This window comes from Mus caroli, chromosome 14, assembly GCF_900094665.2.
Source record: "Mus caroli chromosome 14, CAROLI_EIJ_v1.1, whole genome shotgun sequence".
NCBI classification, from domain to species: Eukaryota; Metazoa; Chordata; class Mammalia; order Rodentia; family Muridae; genus Mus; species Mus caroli.
Window position 1 is genome coordinate 42,691,371 of NC_034583.1, and position 14,064 is coordinate 42,705,434.

A 14,064-nucleotide genomic window follows, 5' to 3' on the forward strand; every position below is an offset into this window, starting at 1 on the left:
CACATTCTCACCAGGATCTGCTGTCGCCTGAGTTTTTGATCTTAGCCATTCTGACTAGTGTGAGGTAGAATCTCGGGGTTGTTTTGATTTGCATTTCCCTGATAACTAAAAATGTTGAACATTTCTTTTTTGTTTTTGTTTTGGTTTTGGTTTTGGTTTTCGAGACAGGGTTTCTCTGTGTAGCCCTGGCTGTCCTGGAGCTCACTTTGTAGACCAGGCTGGCCTCGAACTCAGAAATCCACCTGCCTCTGCCTCCCAAGTGCTGGGATTAAAGACATGCATCATGACCACCTGGTTGCTTCTTGGCCATTGGAGATTTCCTCAGGTGAGAATTCTTTGTTTAGCTCTGTACCCCATTTTTAAACAGGGTTATTTGGTTCTTTGGAGTCTAACTTCTTGAGTTCTTTGTATATATTGGATATTAGTCCTCTATAGGATGTGTGGTTGGTAAGGAGTTTTCTTTAATAGGCTGGCCACTGGGAGTTTCACTGTGCTCCAATGAGTATATGGGCAACAAAAATTGAACTTGGTTTTCTTTAGTCATCTTATTTCTTCTTTTCCTTCTGCTTACCCTCCTCCTCCTCCTCCTCCTCCTCCTCCTCCTGCTGCTGCTGCTGCTCCTGCTCCTGCTCCTCCTCCTTCTCTCTTCTTCCTCTTCTTCCTCTTCCTCCTTCTTTCTCCTCATTCCTCCTCTTCCTCTCTCCTCTTTCTCCTCTTTGCCCTCCTCCTCTTTTTCTCCTGTTCCTCCTCTTCTTCCTTCTTCTTCTAGGCTGGAAAATCACAAGGACAGTGGATCTGGGAATAATAAGAAGAATGTGTTATTGGGGTACACAATGTGAAATTCAAAAAAAATTCAATAAAAATACCATTTTCGAGGAAAAAACTGTGGTGCTGTTTAAATGTGTAGATCTATTTGGAAGGGTGATATATTTAGTCATCAAGGGAAAAAGTACTGTTCATTGAGGGATGCTGCACTAATGTTACCCTGGAAAAACTAGGCTCTCCGTCACCAACATGCTGCTGACATTGTTGTGAACAAGCAAGTTAAGGAATAAAATCTTGACAAGAAAATTAATTGTGCAAGCTAAGCACATTAACACCCAAAAGGGCTACATGAAAACTCCCTCACTGATTTCTGTAATGGTGTACTAGTTTGTACTCCTAACAGCACTGAGTAAGAATATACCTTTCCTTGCATGCTCACTAGCATTTGTCATTTTGTTTTGGGGTGTTTAATGTTGTTGTTGTTGTTGTTGTGTGAAAATATAATTTTATTTTTTTAATATTTTTATTAGGTATTTTCCTCATTTACATTTCCAATGCTATCCCAAAAGTCCCCCATACCCTCCCCCCCACCCACTCCCTCTTTTTGACCCTGGCATTCCCCTGTACTGGGGCATATAAAGTTTGCAAGTCCAATGGGCCTCTCTTTCTAGTGATGGCCGACTAGGCCATCTTTTGATACATATGCAGCTAGAGTCAAGAGCTCTGGAGTACTAGTTAGTTCATAATGTTGTTCGACCTATAGGGTTGCAGATCCCTTTAGCTCCTTGGGTACTTTCTCTAGCGCCTCCATTGGGGGCCCTGTGATTCATCCAATAGCTGACCGTGAGCATCCACTTCTGTGTTGGGTAGGCCCTGGCATAGTCTCACAAGAGACAGCTATATCTGGGTCCTTTTAGCAAAATCTTGCTAGTGTATGCAACGGTGTCAGCCTTTGGAAGCTGATTATGGGATGGATCCCCGGATATGGCAGTCTCTAGATGGTCCATCCATTTGTCACAGCTCCAAACTTTGTCTCTGTAACTCCTTCAATGGGTGTTTTGTTCCCAATTCTAAGAAGGGGCAAAGTGTCCACACTTTGGTCTTTGTTCTTCTTGAGATTCATGCTTTAGCAAATTGTATCTTATATCTTGGGTATCCTAAGTTTCTGGGCTAATATCCACTTATCAGTGATTACTTATTGTGTGAGTTCCTTTGTGATTGTGTTACCTCACTCAGGATGATGCCCTCCAGGTCCATCCATTTGGCTAGGAATTTCATAAATTCATTCTTTTTAATAGCTGAGTAGTACTCCTTTGTGTAAATGTACTACATTTTCTGTATCCATTCCTCTGTTGAGGGGCATCTGAGTTCTTTCCAGCTTCTGGCTATTATAAATANGGCTGCTATGAACATAGTGGAGCATGTGTCCTTNTTACCGGTTGGNACATCTTCTGGATATATGCCCAGGAGAGNTATTGNNGGATCCTCCNGTAGTACTATGTCCAATTTTCTGAGGAACCGCCAGACTGATTTCCAGAGTGGTTGTACAAGCTTGCAATCCCANCAACAATGGAGGAGTGTTCCTCTTTCTCCATATCCTCACCAGCATCTGCTGTCACCTGAATTTTTGATCTTAGCTATTCTGACTGGTGTGAGGTGGAATCTCAGGGTTGTTTTCAATGTATTTAAATTATATTGTATTGTCTATAACTATTAAAAATTTTGTTGTTTTCTCCTCATCCCTTTAATCTCTCTAATGTCTCCCTAACCACTCCATTTCAAATTCATGGCCTCTTATTCTCTAATTATGGTTTTACACATATAACTATGTGGATAAATATATAAACACAACTTATTGAGTTTTAGTGTTCCATGTGTGTATTTTTTAGGCAGGTCACTGGTGATTAAATAACTATTTAGGGTGCTCATTTTTCAGGAAGATATTCTCCCCATCTTAGTTGTCTTTACTTGCCTGTAGTTCTTCTTCTAGGGATAGGGCCTTGTGATTGTTCTCCCATCTACATTGGCATGTCAACAGGTCTTAAAATTATGCAGATCCTGTTTAAGCAGCCATATTTTCAGATTTCATGGGTATGGCTTCTCTATCATGTCATATCTCTGGCTCCAAATATCTTTCTGCCTTCTCTTTTGCAGTGTATCCTGAGCCTTGGGTGTAGGGGTTGTATTGTAGATATATCAGTTATGGCTCTACATATACGTGTGTGTGTGCACGTGTGTGTGTGTGTGTGTGTGTGTGTGTGTGTGTGTGGTTATATGTAATTTTAGGTAAATATAAAAATTATGTGATTCCTGTGGCTTTTTAAAAACATCTTAGTGTTATGTTTTCCTATATCTTTCCTCTCATATATTGACCTGTCCCCCATTCCCAATTAAAGCCCCCCTTTTCCATTTCTTTATTCATACCACCTCTCTCCTGCTCTTACCTTTGCTAATGCCCCTGCCCAGACCACAGTCCCTATTTACTGTATGGATTTCTGTGGTTACTCAAAGTTACACATTAACATCTGAGGATTTGGAAATAGGAAGCACAGATGAGAAAGAATATACAGTGTTAGTATTTCTGGGTTTGGGGTACCTCACTCAGTATAATATTTTCTATTCTATCCATTTACTTGGAAATTTCATGATTTCATTTTTCTTTGCAGCTGAATAGTGTTTCATTGTGAATATGTTCATACATTTTCATTATCCATTTTTTCAGTTGAATGCCGTTTATGTTGTTTTACTTCCTGGCTACTGTGAAAAGAGCAGCTAGTCAGGTCTCTGTGGAGTAGGGTATGGAGTCCTTTCAGCATCTGGCAAGGAGTGGAATAGCTGGGTAATACAATAGATTTATTTCTAGATGTTTGAGAAGTGTCGATATTTATTGTGCAAATGAAGGTTTCTCTCTCCCACATCCTCACCAGCATTTGTGGATGGTTGTTTTGTTGACCTTTGCCATTGTGACTGGGGTAAGATAGAATCTCAAAATTGTTTTGATTTGCTAAGAATGATGAACAATTTTTAGATATTTCTTAGACATTTTTCTTTCTTTTGAGAACATTCTTTTCAGATTCATAACCCATCTTAATTGGGTCATTTATTTCTTATTTTTTGTGTTAATTATATATTTTGGATATTAATCCTCTGTCATAGACTAGCTGGCAAAGATTCTCTCCCATTCTGTGGGTTTCCTCTTCACTAAATTATTCATTTCCTTAGCTATACAGAAGCTTTTTAGTTTTATGAGGTCTTACTTACCAAATGTTGGCCTCAGTTCCTGAAAAATGAAGCATTACTTCCTTTCATATACCTATGACATGTAGGGTACTGCCTATGTTTTCTTCTAGCCATTTCAGAGTTTCAGGTTTAGATCTATGATCCATTTGAAGTTAGTTTTTATGCAAGGTAATAAGCATTAATCTGGTTTCATTCCTATACATGTAGATATCCAGTTTCCTTGCACCATTTTTTGAAGATATTGCCTCTTCTCCAGGACATGTTTTTTACTTCTGTCTTAGTCAATGTTCTATTGCTGTGAAGAGACACCATGACTTCGACAACTCTTTTAAAGGAAGCCATTTAAGTGGGGCTGGCTTACCGGTTCAGTTTAGTCCATTGTCTGCACAGTGAGGAGCATGACAACATGAAGGCAGACATGGTGCTCAAGAAGTGGCTGGGAGTTCATCCAGATCAGCAGGCAACAGGGAGAGAGAGTAAGAGAGGGGTTGCAAGGGGAGAGAGGGAGAGACAGAGACAGAGAGAGACAAAGAAAGACAGAGAGACTGACCATGGCTTTCATATTGGAAATTTCAAAGCCCACCCCCTGTGACTCACTTCCTCCAATAAGGCCACACCTCCTAATAGTGTCCCTCCTTATGATCCTATGGGAGCCATTTTCAATCAAACCACCACAGTTTCTTTGTCAACCAACTATCAGATGGTGTAGTTACGTATACTAATGTTTGGATGGTCTGTTTTTGATCCACTAGTCTACAAATCACTTTTGGTGCCAGTACTACATTATTTTTATTACTATTTTTATACTGCACTTAAAGAGGCTCTGAGTTCAGTGCCCTGCATATATGATGTAGGGTTCACAACACCAGAAATAACTCCAATTCCAGGGATGTCCAACACCTCTGGCCTCTAAGTACATGTGTGTACACAAGCATATACACACACACGCCTAAATTTTTAAATTAAAAGAAATATTTTTAGAAGGAAATCAGAGAGATCTATATGAAGTGAGATAGTCCCAGCCCAAAAAGGCAAATGCTGAGTGTTATTTCTATGAAGTGGAAAATAGCTTTAAAGTTCTAGGTTTGTGTATTATTAACAAGATTGGACTCATGATCCTCTGGGCTCCAAATAGCCTTGTCAACTAGCTCCACTTCTCTAGCTCTGCCATCCAAAGCACATGCAGCTTGTCCCTCAGACCCAGGCCAGCTTCACTCCACATTTACTGCTGTCCTTGGTGGTTGACCCATAGTCCTGGCATCTTCAAAATTCTGGGGTATACTTCATCTGGGTTGTACTTCATCAGTAGCCTCTCCTAGGCTCTCTGCAGAGACTCTGGCCCTGGTACATGGTGTCAAGCCTCAGCTTCTTCTCTCCATGATCTCTTCAATTCTGGGATTTTCACTGCTACTGAGGCTCCACCTTCATCCACAGCCTCTCCATGCCTTTCATACTGTCATGCCTTAGGAGCCCTTCATGATTGTTTCATACCTTTAAGCCAGCACCATCTGGGAGATTCTTACACATTAACAAATTCAGCTGCCAGTAGGAGGCCTTGGCTGCCTCTGGACCACATACTGACCCTGAGGGAACAATTCCCAGAAGGAAGATTTTCCTCAAGGATACTTGCCTCTTTTTTTCATTTGTTTATTCTGTTTTGTTTTGTTAGTTGGTTGATTTGATTCCCCCCACACACATGCACACATCCTATCTGGGTAGCCCTGGCCAACCTGGAACTTGCTTTGTAGACCAGGCTAGCCTGGAACTTAGAGCTCCACCTGCCTCTGGCTCCCAAGTGCTGGTATTTAAAGGTGTGTACCAGATACAGACCTCTTCTTTATCAGTGCTAATTTCTCAGCTCCCACTAACAAGCAAAAACCATTAAAGATTTTACTTTAATGAAGCTGGACTCTTCTAAATCACAGTTAACTCTTCAGCTCTAGCTGACCAGACACCATGGATTCTAACACAAACACCACATGAACAGCCCCAGTAGAATCTTTGCTTCCCTCAAAAACTTCACAAGCCAGACCTCCATAATCCACATTGCTCTCAGTGTGCTTATCTTTCAAGCTCCCACAGAACAGCCCACTAAGGTCTGAGCACTCAGTGATTTTTCCAGCCCAAAGTTTAAATGCTACCCAAAAACACATGATCAGGTCTGTCATAACAAAAGTACCAATATCTGTCTGTGTTCTGATTTCTATTGTTCTGTGACCAAAAGGATTTGAGGAGGAAAGAGTTTACTTCAGCTTATTGTCCACCATGAAGGGAAGTTAAGGCAGAAACTCAAGGCAGGAACTGAAAAAGAGGTCAATGAATGCTTGTCCCCATGGCTTGTATGCATGATTTCATATATAACCCCAGAGCACCCTACACAGGAGTAGCCACCTACACAATGGACTGGGCCACATCAATCACTTAGAAAATGTCCCACAGAATTGCCCACAGGCTTGTCTGGTAGAGGCATTTTCTCAGTTGATGGTCTTACTTTCCAAATGACCCTGGCCTGTGTCAAGTTGATGAAGAAAGCAGCCAGTACAACCATCAATGGTATTATCCAGTGTTAAACCCTCTGTGCTACAATACTGACCCAACAAGCAAGATTGGCACAATGGTGATATGAATGTTAAGATGTAACCAACCACTGTTTAATTGAGGCCTACTCCACAGGATGGTCCTCGTCCTTCCTACTGTGATCCTTGTCAAAACTACTGCTTGTAAGGCCATAGGCCATGATGAGTACCTACTACTGTAGTTTTATCATAAAACTGAAGTCACAAATTCTGTCTTTTCCTGAGTTGAAGTCTCCCAAAGTTCAGGGAACTCCTCCAGTTTCTAAGGACAATGAGGTGGGAGAACACATCTGTCACCTAAACACTAACAAATTCTCAAGGTCTCATACCTGAATCCATCTTGCCCTGTTGGGGAGTGGCTTGTCACTTGGCTTTTCCATCTTGCTAAGGCAGGCTTAAAATTTACCTATGTTCCTTTGCTTTTGTTTTAGTTCTTGTTTGTGCTTTCTTGTCCCGAGCTATCGTTCTCGCTGGCAAGATGACACTCGGACAACCGGATTCTTCTGCAGCAAGCTTTATTGCTTCTTCAGGAAGGAAGACCCAGAACCCGGAAAATGGTGCTGCTTATATAGCCCTCAGCGTGGCATGTCAGCACCTGTTTTGGCGTGTCAGCGCCTGATTTGTTGCTGGCTCATTACTACACCCCGATCGAGATGGGCAGTGACTGTGCGTGAATTCACTCTTGCACTTGCGCACAAGGCTTGTTTACTAGTTACACAGTGGAAGCCAGCGCCATCTTATAATGGCAATTGCTCACGGCACAGCTCTCCACATCTCCCCCTTTTTGTTTTATTAAAATGAGGCTGGACTAGGTCTGTGTAATTATGTCCATCCGCTGTGGCTGCTTCTAATTTTTCAGAGGAGAGAGGCCATTGAGGAAACCACACAGCTTCCTCTGTAAGGCATGGTATGGGCATGGAGCCCTTTACGGCCCCTAGGAAAAACCCAAACCTTGTCTCCCATTATTACCTTCTTGAGGGATAGGTTCAAGTCTACCCTGCTCTCCTTTCCCTAATCCCCTTCCTTCTTTATAGCCCATTTTCTTCATCATTTGAACAGCTTGTGGCGAGTATTCATTAGTCAAGGTCATTCCTAGTGCCTGTAAAATGTCTCTCCCCCAGAGATTTACTGGGAGTGGTAAAACATAGGGAGTGAATCGTCCCATTTGACCTTCAGGCGCTTGACAGCTCAAAGAACGGGAGCTAATAGTGGGGCAGGACTGATAACCTAACCCTTGCAAAGAATGTGATGACTGAGTAACAGGCCAAGCTTTTGGCCACCAGTGGGAAGAGATGATATTTTTATCTGTTCCTGTGTCTAAAATCCCTTTAAATTGTTTCCCTTCTATAACTAATTCTAAGGATGGCGTGGAGTCAAGAGGCATTATTAAATAAGCAGAATCATTTCCAGTAGAACCAATCCCTCTGGCAGCTCGAGGGACACCAGAGGAAGGAAAACAGCCATGTAGGCTTGGCAAAGTTATTCTATCCCCTTGTGAGCTATTCTATCCCCTTGTGAAATAGAAAAGACACCCTGAGGACAGGAACAGAGAACTTGAAGTTCCCCTTCATAATCTTGATTTACGACTCCAGGGTGAATAATAAGGCCTTGTAAGGTAAGGGAGGCCCAGCCCAGTATTAGGCCGACACTTCCGGATGGCAGAGGCCCTTTGTAGTCAGTGGGAATGGGCCGCACCCCCATTTGGGGCATTAGCATGAATCGGGTGGTGGCATGGAGGTCCAACCCAGCTGATCCTTCTGTTGCCCTGCGGACTGTGGGGTCCACCTTTTGCCTGTCAGGGTCCCATATGTTTTGGGGCCCTGAGACCTGGGGCCCTGTACTGTTTTTTTTGGAATGGCCTCATTATCTATTGCTTGAGGAAATTCTGGCTGCAGGGGCCTGCCTCGAATGTCCTTGACTGAGCGACAATCTCTGGCCCAATGATATCCTTTCCCACACTTCGTACACAGTCCTGACGCTCTCCTTTTGACAAGTGCTCTACAGTCCTTTTTTAAGTGTCCCAGTTTGCCACAATTATAGCAGAGTTTGAGCTCAGCCATGTCAGGGCATTTTTGCCCTTGTAGAATGGCAGCTGCTAAACCGGCATTAGTGAGTGGCCCTCCAAGCTCACGGCAAACCTTTAACCAGTCCTGCAATCCCTTGCTCTTTCTAGGTGTAATAGCTGCCCTGCATTCCTGCGTAGCCTGTTCATAGACCAATGTTCAATTAATGGCATAGCTGCCTCTGGGTCTCCAAAGATTCTTCCTGCCACTTCTGTCATTCTAGCCACAAAGTCTGAGAACGACTCCTGGGCACCCTAAGTAATCTTTGTCAAATGTCCACTTGCCTCTCCCTTCCTAGAGAGTACCTTCCATGCCTTAATGGCAGCAGCTGAGATCTGGGCGTACGCTCCCCAATGGTAATTTGTCTGGTTAGTAGCATGTTGTCCCTGACCTGTAAGCAACTCAAAAGTCCAAGTTCTTTGGTCCCCTTCAACGGAGGCATTGGCCCTTGCCTGTGCTTGGCAGGAGTCTTGCCACAAAGCTTTCCATTCTAGATACATTCCAATGTTAGGAGCTGCAGTTTTCACTACAGTCATCCAATCACCGGGGGTCATTGCCAGAGTTGCAAGCCTTTCGACTTGCACTATAGTAAAATTGGCATTGACTACATAGTTATGGACTGACTCAGCAAGCTCTTTAATCTGTATATACTCCACTGGGGCGTGAACGCGTCCGCCATCAGCGCCTTCAAAGACTGGAAATGCTTGCTGCACTTTTCTCTGTTCCTCTTTTGGAATGAATGAGTCTGAATGATACCTCTGCACATAGGGCGGAGGTGCACTAGGACCCAGAGGTCGAGGGCCCAGAGACCACGCAGCAAACTGACAGTTGTCTCTAGCTGCTTTTGACTTATTCTGTGACTGATTAGCTCATCCTTCATCTGGCTAGTATCTTTCTCCCTCATAGCAAGCCGCTTCTTCCTCTAAGTCTGTTTTCTCAGAGGGGCCAAGCTCCTCATCCAATTCTGAGCTGCTAACAGCTAGTGCCTTGAACTCATCTAATGGCAGATAAAGGCTCCTTCCCTTATGTGCCTCCCCAGCTCGATCTCTCTTCTTCTCTCCCTTTCCATCCCTTTTTCTAAGCTCTCCCAGGGCATTCTGTCCCTTATTTCCCTTTTCTTCGGGCTCAAGGCCCGTGGAAAGGCCTTTATTCTTTGGTGCACCTTGTTTCCTCTCAAGTCTTAACCTCTCTCCCCGCTCTGTCTCTGATAGACTGTCTTGAACCTCCTCCAGTACCCTCTGCCCCGCCTCAACCATTTGCTGACAATCCTCACCTGTTAAGCACGATCTTACCAGTTTCCACAATGGCTTGGTCCCTGCTTTAAGTTTGCCGTTCTGCTGTTCCCTAACTAGATATCCTTTCAGTTTCTCCCAAGAGGCGATAGTTAATGACCCTGAGCATGCATACCACAGCGCTATGCGATCTATCTCTTTAACAAAACCCTCTATAGTCTTAGTGGCGATTTTTAGGCCACACTGCCTCAAGACTGACCATAAGGCGGTCACCACGGAGTGGGAAGTTCCCATACTGCACGCCCTTTTATCTAACCGTGCCTGACTGTGACTGAGAACCAGTCAGCAGTTCCAGAGGTGGAAGCAGTACGTAATCAAAAGAAAAAGAACTAGCCCCGTGAAAACATACAAAAAGGCCTTTAACACTGCAGAAATTTCAAGACCGAACATACCTTACAGAGCCTTACGTGTCCCGCAGTTCTGAACCCGCCCCGTGAACGGAGGCGCGGGTGATGGTATGAAGTTCCCGGGTTTCTTGGTGCCACTTGTCCCGAGCTATCATTCTTGCCAGCAAGAACACACTTGAACAACCGGATTCTTCTGCAGCAAGCTTTATTGCTTCTTCAGGAGGGAAGACCCAGAAACTGGAAAAGGGTGCTGCTTATATAGCCCTCAGCATGGCATGTCAGCACCTGATTTGGCATGTCAGCGCCTGATTTGTTGCTCGCTCATCACCTCATTACTACGCCCCAAGATGGGCAGTGACTGGGCATGAATTCACTCTTGCATTTGCGCACAAGGCTTGTTTACTAGTTAGGCACAGGGAAGCCAGCGCCATCTTATAATGGTGATTGCTCACAGCACGGCTCTCCACACTTTCTGATGGAAGCATACTTAATATTTGATAGATGACACTGGTACTGAAGATAGAAATCCCTAGACTCAACTACACCATGTTCCTGGGTCAGGTGAAAGAGTACACTACTTTTCAAGGGACATGATTATAAGAATTGATCCTCCAGATATCCTAAGTCACTCTCTTCCCTCCAAGATGAAGCTGGAGACACAGTGAGAAAATTATACCCCAAAACCAGCACATTCAGGATCCAAATGCAATACATTGGGAATAACCACCTTGCCTTCAATCCCAGCACTTGAAAGGCAGAAGCAGGTAGATCTCTGAATTACAGGCCAGCCTGTTCTACAGCATGAGTTTTAGGACTGTCAAGGCTACACAGAAAAACACTGTCTCAAAAAAACAAAACAAAAGTATATTTTAGAGGCAAAGAGATGGCTTAGTGGTTTAGTATTTAAGTTGCTCTCCCATAGGAACAAAGTCCAGTTCCAGCACCCAAATGGCAGCTCACAACTGTCTGTAATTCCTATTCCAAGGACTTGTAACACTCTCTTCTCTTTCCTGTGTGAGTTAAACTCACCAAACTCATACACACCTCCTTTTCAACAGGGAAATTCTTCCCACCATCTGCCCAGATATATCTCATACTACCCTTAGCTCCTCAATGATTAAATGTGATTATGTTGATTTAACATATTGTTATTTTTGTTTATAGGCTACAGCTGTTGACATCCATATTTATGAATGTTACATGTATGTATATTATCCTTATGTGTCATAATACTTGTGACCATCCTCAAAATTATAGAATACTATATACTTGATTTTAAAATGTGTGCCTGTGTATGAAAAGGAGATGGATAGATATGTAGATAGATAGATAGATAGATAGATAGATAGATAGATAGATAGATAGATAGATAAGATCCAAAACTCAGGTGAGCTAGTGAGGATGTGAGGAAAGAGGAAAACTCCTCCATTGTTGGTAGCATTGCAAGCTGGTATAACCACTCTGGAAATCAGTCTGGCAGTTCCTCAGAAAATTAGACATAAAACTACCTGAGAACCCAGATATATCTCTCCTAGGCATATACCCAAAAGATGCTCCAACATGTAATAGGGCACATGCTCCACTATGTTCATAGCAGCCTTATTTATAATAGCCAGAAGCTGGAATCAACCCAGATGTCCCTCAACAGAAAATGGATACAGAAAATGTGGTACATTTATACAATTGAGTACTACTCAGCTATTAAAAACAATTACTTCATGAAACTCTTAGGCAAACAGATGGAACTTGAAAATATCATCCTGAATGAGGTAACTCAGTCACAAAAGAACACACATGGTATGCATTCATTGATAAGTAGATATTAGCCCAAATGTTCAGAATATTCAAGATTCAATTCACAGACCATATGAAGCTTAAGAAGAAGGAAGACCCAAATGTGGATGCCTCATTGCTTCTTAGAAGGGTGAACAAAATATTCACAGGAGGAAATACAGAGACAAAGTGTGGAGCAGAGACCAAAGGAAAAGCCATCCAGAGACTTCCCCACCTGGGGATACATCCCATATACAGCCACCAAATCCAGATGCTATTGTGAATGCTGGAAGTACTTGCTGATGGAAGCCTGATATGGCTATGTGTCCTGAGAGGCTCTGCCAATGCCTGACAAATACAAAGGTGAATGCTGGAGGCCAACCATTGAACTGAGCACTGATCCCCAATGCAGGAGTTGAAGAAGGGACTGAAGGAACTGAGGGGGTTTGCAGCCCTATGGGGGAAGCAATAGTGTCAACAGGCCAGACCTTCCAGAGCTCCTGGGGACTGAACCACCAACCAAATAGTACACATGGAGGGACCCATGGCACTGGCCACATATGTAGCAGATGATGGCCTTGGTGGACACCAGTGAGAGGAGAGGCCCTTGAACCTGAGGGTGTTCAATGACCCAGCATAGGGGAATGCCAGGGCAGGAAGATGGGAGTGGGTGGATGGTTGGGGGAGCACCCTCATAGAGGCAGGGGGAGGGGGCATGGGATACGAGGGATTCCAAAGGAGAGACTTGGGAAGGGGAAAACATTTGAGATGTAAATAAAGAAAATATCCAATAAAAAGGGGGGAAAAATAAAATGTGTGCCTATGTATGAAAATTAGATAGATAGATAGATAGATAGATAGATAGATAGATAGATAGATAGATAGATAGATAGATAGATAGATAGATAGATAGAATCATTTTAGAATGGTTTATTTTTTAAAGATTTATTTATTATTTTAAATAAATGCACTGTAGCTGACTTCAGATGCACCAGAAAAAGGCGTCAGATCTCATTATGGGTGGTTGTAAGCCACCATGAGGTTGCTGGGATATGAACTCTGGACCTTCAGAAGAGCAGTCAATGAGCTTACCCGCTGAGCCATCTCATCAGCCCCTAGAGTGGTTTATTTTTAACTACATATACAATTCTCTTTTTCAGTATACTTAAAATGATTATAATTTTAATCATTTTAGAGGAAAAGCAGTTAAATCTTTGTGTTTGAAGCAAACCAGGGCTACACAGTGAGACCCTGTCTTTAAAAAATGAAAGCAAAAATGAACAACTAAGTTTGCAATAAGCCAGGCAGAAATGAAGATATTCTAAAGAGATAATTGTATCTTTCAACCTGACTATCAGACTATAAAAACAATGGACCCCAGTGGTCCTACTGCAACCAAAGCACAAAACCAATGGGATTAACTTTAAAGAGATCTATAACAACCCTATTAAAAATCTATCTGTACTGTCATACTTTCCCCACAACACCTACTAAAAGAAAACTCAGATCTTACAGACACTCCCTCCCCCAGTACCCGTCCTGTCATTAACTCTTCTGTTATGCTCCAGGCTGTCAGAGCAGCTCAGGTCCTAACCACCTACAGCTCTGTCCCACCACCCACTAACCCTCATGTTCCTTTTCTTTTACCAACCCAACACCATTGAGGTTCTGCTTTGCACTATTGTGGCTGGGTTCACTGGGTCTCTCTGGAGTTTGCCCTACTGCCTAGATTCTAATGGCCCCTCTTTTTTAGTGTGTTCTACCCTATTCCCAGGGCTCTGGACACTTCTTTCTACACTGTTGCCCTTACCAGAAGTTCTACTCCTCTTTCCATTCACCCTGGGCTCTCTGGAACCCTATTTTCTGTTCACTGTGTTCTCTGAGTTCACTTATCTCCAAAAGGTAAACTGGGGTCCTCAAAGATGTTTGGCATCTCTCTCTCTCTCTCTCTCTCTCTCTCTCTCTCTCTCTCTCTCTCTCTCTCTCTCTCTCTCTCTCTCTCTCTCTC

General features: G+C 43.1%; 1 long non-coding RNA gene across 1 annotated transcript; it reads right to left on the bottom strand.

Annotated features, from left to right (window-relative positions):
- Nucleotides 1-734: 734 nt before the first annotated feature.
- LOC115029252 lies at nt 735-10,445 on the bottom strand. Its single transcript, XR_003834830.1, has 3 exons — nt 10,329-10,445; nt 4,367-4,441; nt 735-795 (listed from the first exon to the last, which is right to left on the bottom strand). It is a non-coding gene; the product is annotated as an uncharacterized LOC115029252 (long non-coding RNA).
- Between the last annotated feature and the right edge of the window lie 3,619 nt (nt 10,446-14,064).